The sequence below is a fragment of the Elaeis guineensis genome, chromosome 6 (assembly GCF_000442705.2).
Source record: "Elaeis guineensis isolate ETL-2024a chromosome 6, EG11, whole genome shotgun sequence".
Lineage (NCBI taxonomy): Eukaryota > Viridiplantae > Streptophyta > Magnoliopsida > Arecales > Arecaceae > Elaeis > Elaeis guineensis.
Genome location: NC_025998.2, coordinates 34,926,351 through 34,935,852, shown reverse-complemented (window position 1 = coordinate 34,935,852; position 9,502 = coordinate 34,926,351). Strand labels below are relative to the sequence as shown.

At 45.4% G+C, this 9,502-nt stretch overlaps 1 long non-coding RNA gene across 1 annotated transcript; it reads left to right on the top strand.

Moving 5' to 3' along the window:
* The first annotated feature begins 1,901 nt into the window (after positions 1–1,901).
* LOC140858565 (uncharacterized) lies at positions 1,902–2,564 on the top strand. Its single transcript, XR_012142127.1, has 2 exons — positions 1,902–2,094; positions 2,410–2,564. It is a non-coding gene; the product is annotated as an uncharacterized lncRNA (long non-coding RNA).
* Positions 2,565–9,502: the final 6,938 nt, after the last annotated feature.

Below are 9,502 nucleotides of genomic sequence, written 5' to 3'. Positions count from 1 at the left end.
TAGCGAGTAAAGTTAACTCTTCTATCTAATAAATAATGATCCAAACAAATTGTGATATTGTTTTCCCATTATATATTGTTTATTTTTTGTTTCATCATAATAATAAATAACACTATTCGTATAAGTTATTACTTTATTTCACAACATGGTGGTTGAGGAAGTTGCCTAAATTGAAACCAAGTAATTTGATCAACTCGGATGTGTGAGCTTCATACCATGTGTCATGAATAACTTTCAAGCAGATGCCTAAAAATGGATGTCTGATGTGTGGGTTTGTAACTATTACTTCTTATTATCTCAACAAAGCTTCTAGCTTCTTATTCTAACCAAAAAAAAAAAAAAACTAGTATGGCTAAACTTAAAGCCATGTACATATTTTTTTTCTTATTGTTCAACCACATGGCCCTCAAAGACTAATAAATGTTTGCATTAGAAATTCTTTGTGCACCTCGGGTGGTGTAGAAAATTCGATATGAAGTATACCATTTTATGTGATTAGTCCATATAATCATAATTTTTCAACGCACATTTAATGCCTGCAATTCTACTTTTTTCTCATAGACAAATCGATTTCTTTGCATTGTCACTCCTCTTTTTTTTTTAAAAAAAAAAGTAAATTTTATTTTATCTTAATTGTCATTGTCTTATTTCTTTTCAGTTATCCCTATTTCTACACTTTTTCTTTTTCTTTTTCTTTTTTCACCATGTTTACCTTATATAGGACATTGATCCCTTCTTCGTTACTAAATAGCTGATGCTGGCATCCTATTGATTTCCTAGGTTTTCTTAGCATCTTGATTTCTGATCACAACTCACATTAAAGACATACCAAGTTTTTTGTAATTTTCCTTTTAGGAAACAAGCCTTTTGAAAAGTTGATTCCCTGTGATCATGCTAATCAATATCTATTTTTTGGTTTTTAGGTGGTGGAAAGATGTAGGCCTTGGAAATAGATTGAGCTTTGCTAGAGATCGACTGGTAGAGTACTTCTTTGCAACTGGAATTGTATTCAAGCCACACCTTGGATATTGTCGAGAGGAACTTACTAAAGCATTTGCTTTGGTAGCAATTATAGATGATTTCTATGATATTTACGGAACACTGGATGAACTTAACCTTTTCACCAGTGCGTCCAGAGGTTAGTTGCATTTTATTGTTTAATTTCAGATTGTATTTGATTCAGGAATCAAGCAGGATTAAATTTTGGATGAGCCTTATTCCGGCCAAATGGGTTTAAAAAGTAGAAATAAAGGAAAATAATCATACTGTTCAAACAGCTCAACACCTTAAAAAACTTAGAGAACCCATATGGGTGTGCATTTAGTCTCACATCAGTGATGCACTGAGAAGATCTTGTGTACTTCTATTAGGCTAAAAAATTTAAATAATAACATATGACTAGCAACTTGGATCTTTATTAATGGTGTTGGTGTGGGCCTAATCTATAATTCATGTGGACAAGGGGTTACTGTAGTGCAACTCTTTTGAGATTGACCGCCAAGCTGATCATAGTATTTGTAATTAAATTTGATTGGTTTTGGATCCTTGGCCTTGCAAAAATATGTTTTCTCCCATATTGACTGTGTATGGGGATGACCATCTTGAGCATTTGCACAAGGCCAAAGAACTCCACATATTTTAGCAAGTTTCTTTTTTTTTTTGGATGAGATCCTGAAACATTACAATAATGATGGCAGATGAGAGCTGAAACAACTTTATTCTTGAAATAAGGGACCTATTTTACTTATTTCCCCTTCTCTTCTGGATAAAAAGAAAACAAGTTATTTTATAAATTTAGTTCAAACTAAAAATATAAATAACTAAGTATAATCAACAACATCACTGGCAGCTCAGCTAGTTGGTAATGGTACGAGTAACCATTCTCAAAGAAAATACTTATTCCTTAAAACTATATAAAATCTTCATAATAATGTCTTTTCTAATTCTACTTTTAGGTGGGACTCCAATGCAATGGAAGGATTTCCGGAGTATATGAAAATCTTGTATTCAGCTTTATATAACACAACAAATGAAGTGGCGGATCATATACGTAGAGAAGAGGGTTGGGATGCCCTTCCTTATCTCAGAAAAGCGGTAAATTCACTATCCTATCCTTTTTTTACCTTAGCTTCTTGGTAAAAGTATAGTGACAGCAACTAGCAAGTTATTCCATCTTATTTTGCTTTGTATATTCCCTAACATAAAATCTCAGAAATATATATTTTTTTTTGTTGGCTCCCTTCATTTGCTTTTCCCAATCTGAAAAAGAAAGAAAATCCAAGAATAAGATAATTTGTTGTTACCATGCCTCATTGAGAATTATATCTTAGAAGTAACAAACAATATCCATCAGAGACTTGCTAATGTTGTATGACTAATTATGTGTCACACCTGAAATAATTGTTTCAGTGGGAGGATCTTTTCAACGCCTTCCTAACAGAGGCGAAGTGGCATTACAGCAGCTACAAACCAACCCTGGAGGAGTATCTAAACAATGCCCGGATGTCAGTGTCAGGCTGCGTCCTATTGGTCCATGCTAGCTTGTTATCAAGGCAGAGAATAACAAGGAGGCATTGCAATGCTTAGAGACCTATCCAAGCCTTTTCCTGTCCTCATCCGAGATCTTTCGTCTTTGCAATGATTTGGCCATTTCTTCGGTAAGCGATGCTAATTTTATTATTATTTTACTTTCTTACTCTGAGAAAACTATGTAATAATTAACAAATCATAAAGCTAGAATATGTTGATCAGTCCAAAGGACTAAGTTCAGTGAAGTCAGGACCTATTTAGAAAAGTCTATATGTTAGCTTGTAGTGGTTCATTTTTCTAGTGATGGTACGTCAACTGGATAAGAATAAGAATAAGATCACCATAATACAAGAGATAACTATCAGCCTGAAATGGCGACAAGGCAAAACTATGGATTTTTCTCACCATCTCGGTACACTGGGCCATCCAGTTGGTAGAAGGCAAGCTTAGAGAACTCTAACACGTGGTATCATATGCTTTGACTATGCATGCTGCTGCCGCTCCTCCTCCTGCAATATCAATTTCTTCACGGAGATGTCAAGTCATGCAAGATATTACTAGATGAAAAGTTGCACGGCAGAGTTTCAGATTTTGGTGCTTTTTTTTGGTAAAGGTTTTGGTGCTTCAAGATCTACTCCTGCTAATAAAACACAAGTAACTGCGGTTGTTTAAGCAACGTATGGCTATTTGGATCCCGTGTACCATCTAGCAGGCCAACCAACGAAAAAAAGTGATGATGTTTATATTTCGGAGTCAACTCGGATGGCTCCGATTTCCTGCAAGAGAAATAAAGGGAGATTCAACAGTAGATTTTATTTGTTCAATAAGAAAGAAGTATCTTTCCAATATCCTAGATCCTCACATTTTGAAATGGGGAGGAAAAGAAGAGATCGACAGAAAAAAATCATAATGCTCATGCACCATAATATGTCACACAAAATGCCATCCAGTCAGCGGTACCATCAATCTCTCTATAAAAATGTTTAGGTTTCATCTTTAGTTGCTGATTATCTTTTGTCTGTACTCCATTTTTCCATAACTCCTTCAGATTATCAATTAAAGGTGGTAGATATACATCAATTTCATTACCTGATGCTTTCAGATCCGGAATCAACAGTGACATAAAAATAAATGATTTTTTCATGCACTTCCAAGGTGACACATTATATACAAGTAGCATCACAGGCCACATGCTATAAGAGGTACTCATATTACCAAAGAGATTAAATCCATCTATCGTTAGACCAAGCCTGATATTGTGTGGGTCACTCACAAAGTGCGAATGCTTTGCATCGAAGTCTTTCCACACTAAAGAGTCGGCCGAATGACTAAGTATGTTCTCCTCCGGAAGCTGCTGCTCATAATGCCATCTTATTTTTTCAGCTGTCTTTGTGGACATATACAACATTTGAAGTCTTGGAATCAATGAAAAATATCTCAAAATTTTTTGAGGTATCTTCTTTCCTTTCTATTATCGATTTTGTATCTAGGCTCACCGCAATTCGAACATTCAATTACTTGTTCGTTATCCTTATAAAATAATATGCAATCATTTTTGCAGGCATATATAGGAGTATAGCCAAGTCCCATTTCCGCATGTATATTTTTGTTTCAGAATATGATTTCGACAGTCTCTCTCCATCGGACAGAACTGCTTTAATCAATGTTAAAATTTGGTCAAATAACTTTTGACTCCATCAGTTCATAATTTTAATATGAAGCAATTTTATCAAAAATTCTAACTTAAAAAATTTTGTACAATTTGGATAAAGTGGCTCTCGTGCATCCCTTACAAGCTTTACAAACTGCTCAGAGATCCCTTCTACCTCAAGCTGGATATTATGTTCATGATCAGAATTGCTTTCAGATGTAGTAGTATTCATGCGTACATTCGAACAAGCACCTTGATGTAAATCATCTAACAATTCCCTATACCACTATGTTCGACAAGTCCATCAGCATCACTATCATCTTCAGTATCATCATCGTCGTGCACCACCTCATTCGGATCACCCTCTCCATGCCATGTCCAACAAGTATACTTCTTATCCATACCATATTGTAGCAAATGCTCCTCAACAAGTGTTATGTGATGATATACTATATTGACACATCTCTTACATAGACACTTTATCCGACTAGTACTGTCAGCCTTATGCCGTACAAAGTCAATGAAATCTCGAACTCCTTTTCGATATTCAGGAAAAAAAATACCTCTAGTATTCATCCAACTTTTGTTGATATTCATCTAACAATAAACACAAAATTATTAACAACCAAAAAAAGTTTCGTGGTATTCAGGATCCCAATCCAAATTTCAGACTGAATCGCATTCCAAATTCCAGCCAAAATTTTGAGTCGGATCCAGATATGCAGACTGAACATATTAAAAAAGACATACAGACTGAACATTAATATAGAAAATATATAGCCCTATCCCTTTATGAAGTAAAAATACATGAACCTATCTGTTGGTGCAAAAATCTGCTTGCGCCGGAGAAAGTGGAGTCGGGGAAGCCGCGGTCGCCGCGGGACCTGCAAAGGAAGTCTAAACCGGAGGTGGGGTTGCTCCGGCAAGACCCTCCGACGCTCAAGTCAGTTCTCTGCCTCAACAAGAATGGAGTGCTCGAACGGAGAATTTAGCAGAGTTTTGAGATAAGAAATGAGTTTATCGAATAACGTATCTGAGTCCCCCTTTTATAGACGGAGGAAGCAACGAATTGATGGCGACGTTTGTAACCGTCTGGCAGTGGACTGCCCAGGGCCAGGCGGAGTTTGCTGCGAAGAGTAGTGGAACGGACCCGTGGCTATCGCTGGAGCGTGCCACGTGGAGTCTGCCGCATGAAGTGGGGCGGCGTTTTGCCGTCGTGACTTGCCAGTGGATGAGAGAATCGCGCAGTATCCATTGCAGGAGGTGGAGCAGGATCGTGGCCGTTTATCATGGCTGGTCAGGTAGTAATGGAGCCGTGTGGGATCCGTCATGGGGAGTGCTGCGATCGTTACTGCGGCCTGTCAGGGAGTGGTGGAGCCGCGCGGAATCCGCCGCAGGAAATGTAGCAGAATCGTGGCCGCGATCGTGGCCTGGGAGTGCTGATACTGATCTGTCGGCTGAAGTTTGGCAGTGGTCATAGTCTGGCCACCGTAGAGGTCCGGATGAAGACTGTCTGCAGCCGTTGAAATCGAGGACGGAGCCCGGCTCCCGTAGGAGTTCGGGCGAAGTTTTCCTGCAGTCAAGGTTAAAAGCGAAGTCCGGCTCCCGTAGGAGTCCGGACGGGGCTTACTAGCAGTTAACATTGAGGACGGAATCCGACTCCCGTGGGAGCCCGGGCAGAGTCTGCTCGCAGCTGAAGTTATCGACGGAGTCCGGCTCCCGTAGGAGTCCGATCGCAGTCTGCCTTGTAGCTGTTGGAGTCGAGGACGGAGCCCGGCTCCCGTAGGAGTCCGAGCGAAGTTTTCCTGCAGTCAAGGTTAAAAGCGAAGTCTGACTCCCGTAGGAGTCCGGACGGGGCTTACCAGCAATTAACGTTGAGGACGGAACTCGGCTCCCGTGGGAGCCCGGGCGGAGCTGTCCTGTAGTCGATGTCGGCGGCGAAGCCCGGCTCCCGTAGGAGTCCGGGCGGAGTCTGCTTGCGGCTGAAGCTGTTGGAGTTCTTGGTGACGGAGCCCGGCTCCCGTAGGAGTCCGGGTGAAGTTGTCGTGTAGTCGATGTCGGCGGTGGAGCCCGACTCCCGTAGGAGTCTGGGCGGAGTCTGCTTGCGGCTGAAGCTGTTGGAGTTCTTGGTGACGGAGCCTGGCTCCCGTAGGAGTCCGGGTGAAGTTGTCATGTAGTCGATATCGGCGGCGGAGCCCGGCTCCCGTAGGAGTCCGGGCGGAGTCTGCTTGCGGCTGAAGCTGTTGGAGTTCTTGGTGACGGAGCCCGGCTCCCGTAGGAGTCCGGGTGAAGTTGTCGTGTAGTCGATTCCACTGAGGACTTCGGCTGTGGGTATTTTTTACCCAACACCAGTCCCCCTACTTTCGAGTTTGAACTTCAAACGAAGGAAGTATAGAGAAAGAGATGGGCACAGCCGAAACTGTCCCTTCGAATCCTGCGCACTGCCGCCTTTGGATATTTTGGCATTAAATGTGCGCGTGCCGGAGTCTTTTCAAATTGGAGCGGTACGAGGGGATGCTTCGAAATTCTCGTAGGTACTCTGGCCTAGGTACGGTGCAATTATGATCCTGCCAACCGTCAGTCGCTTTTAGCCGTCTGCCAGGGGGAGTGGGACACGTGTCGGATGCGGACTGGCCTGGGGGATTCGCGATCATTATGGCGTCGGATCCCAGGGTCTATTTAAACCCGTCCTCCCTCCTTTAGGCGTCCTACTCCATTCCTGAGTTTTCGCTGGTGTCTGTCTTCTCTTCGAGAGCCCTGCTTTAGTGAGCGTCTTCTCGAGCCGTAGGCGCCTCCCGTTTTTCGTCCCCCAGGTCCTCAGAGTAATATAGGTTAGTGCCAACCTTCCTCTCACCGCCTAGGGGCTTCTCCTCTCATCATTACTTTTGTGCGTCCCTCCGAGTTAGCCTTCGGCCTCTCGTTCCCCTTTCGGTCCGTCTTTTTAGGGTCCTTTAGATCCTCCCTTCGAAACTACTCAAAATGTCCTCTAGCTCTTCTGCTCCCGGCAGTTCCGAGAGTTCTTCTGCTTCAAACCCCCAGGTCCCTGTCTCTGTGGATGAACCCGCATCCGGGGCTGGGCCTCGTCCGATTTTCGCACCGGGCGTTATTCCATGTTCCTCGACTTCGGAGGAACTCCTTCTAATAAGGGTTCAGTATGGGGTTCCTCTGGAGTACGACCTGGAGCTACCTGGCCCCTTTGACCGGGCCAGCACTCCTCCTCCCGGTCGCTTTTGTTTGTATCAGGAAGCGTTCCGTGCCGGACTCCGGCTTCCGCTTCCTGCCTTTGTCGCTGTCTTCTTCCGCTTCTTGGACATCTCTCTCGCTTCCGTGGCTCCAATTCCTTTAGGTTTTTGATAGGGTTTCTCTCCCTCTGCCACATAGTCGAGGTTCAGCCATCTCTCTCCTTGTTTAGGCATTTTTATACCTTCAAACGCCATCCTTCGGCGAAGGACTGGTGGTACTTCTCCCCCCAGTTTGGTAAGAAGGGGTTGCTGAAGGGCGCCCCTTCTTCGATTCACAATTGGAAGGGGAAATACCTCTTCGTCCACTGTCCGACCTTGGAACTGGGCCTGCCCCCTTGGGGTTCTCTGAGGGATTCCGTCCGCGGGCTCCCAGCCTGGGGGAGGATGACCTCCAGGCCGCCCAGAAGCTTCTAACTTATCCCGCTCCTTCCCTTCCTAATCTTCTGAGGGAGCAGCTTCTTTTCAACATCGGTCTGAGCCCCCAGGATCCAGCGAGTATTCGTCTTATCTTTTCTTTTTTTGCCTTCCTCTTCTTCTTCTCTTTACTTCTTTTTCCTTCCCACTCTCTTCTTTTTCTTTCTTTCTTCTTTTTTTTCTTTTCTCATCATTTTTTTTTTTTTTAGCAATGGACGCCGAAGCAACGCGGATGCTCGCCAGGGGCATGAGAGCTCAGAAGAGAAAGGGCGCGACGGCCTCCGGATCGGCGAAGAGGGCCAGAGCGGAGGAGACGAGCTTGGCTGCGCCCATCCAGGCGGCCCCGGCCATCGACATTCCTTCAGATGCCGAGCCAGTGGCTCCCCGGGCCTCCTCGAGGAGCCCGCGACTGGGGCCCCCGCTCCGGGGGTTCGCTCCATGGAGGCGCCCGCCGCGGGGAGGAGGAGGAAATCGGTGGCTCCAGGGCGAGTAGCCACCGAGCTGCTGTAGACGAGTCGTCTGCTCCGAGGAGGGATCGGAGAATCCTTTAACGATAGGGACCTGATCAGGCGGTTGATCGACGGTTGCATCCTGTCCGACGTTGTGGGGAGGATCGACCGCGCCGATCCTGAGCAGCGGGCTTGAGACTATTTGGGGTCCTTCCTCGAGGTAAACAGATCTTTATTTACACGATCACTCAGCCTCTGTCATAATTCTTTATCCGGCCCTGCAGATTGGGCACCAGCTCTTCGCCTATATCGAGGCGGTGAGCCGCATGAGGAGGGACATCCTCCAGGTGGAGGAACGCTGCCAAGCCGAGGTTGCCCGCCTCCAAGCGAAGTCGGCTGAAGTAGCCACCCTCCAGGAGGCCCTGGAAAGAGAGAAGCAGGCCCGGGAGGAGGAGAGGCAGGTCTTGGAGGAGTCGGCGAGGAAGGCGGAGGCCGAGGTCGCCCATTTGGTCGAACAAACTCCGGTCCTGGTCTCGGAGGTCAGGGCCCTTGCGGTGGAGGAATTCAAGGCCTCCGCGGAGATGAAGGACCTGAATGTCCAGTTCGGCCAGGAGGCGTTCACCAAGGGGTTCGAGCTCTGCCAAGAGAAGGTGGCCAGCAAATTCCCCGAGCTCGACCTCGGCTTCCTCGAGGAGTCTGAAGACGAGGCCGGCCCCTCGTCTGCCGCCACTGCAGTCGCACCCCCCGCGCGGGTTCTCCACCTCCCGCCCCTGAGGTCTGAGACCTCTGATCTTGTGCCCTTATTTTGTCGCAATATTTCCTTTCTGTTTGTCTTCATAATTATTCAATCAATAAAGTCGAATTTCTTGTTGTGGATGGCTTCTCCTTCCCCCTCCTCCTTCTTTCTACTTTTCTCTTTGCAATGAGTCGTTCCCTGATGCTTTTGCCTTCCGATGGCAGTGCCCTGCAGAAGCACTCCCTTGCCCCTAGGGGTCCCGCTGAAATCGACAATCCAGCGGTTGAAAAAAGAGGTCCTTCACCTGACGAAGAAGTTGAAGAAGACGGAAGGCGAACTCCGCAAATCGAGAGAAGGCCATTCTGAAGCCGTCGCTGAGGCCGCCCACTTCCGGAGTCTCCATGTGAAGGCGATCATGGATTATAGCCGGAGGAAGGCGAACTTCGCAAAGGAACTCGAGGAGTGCAAGAAGAGCACCAGC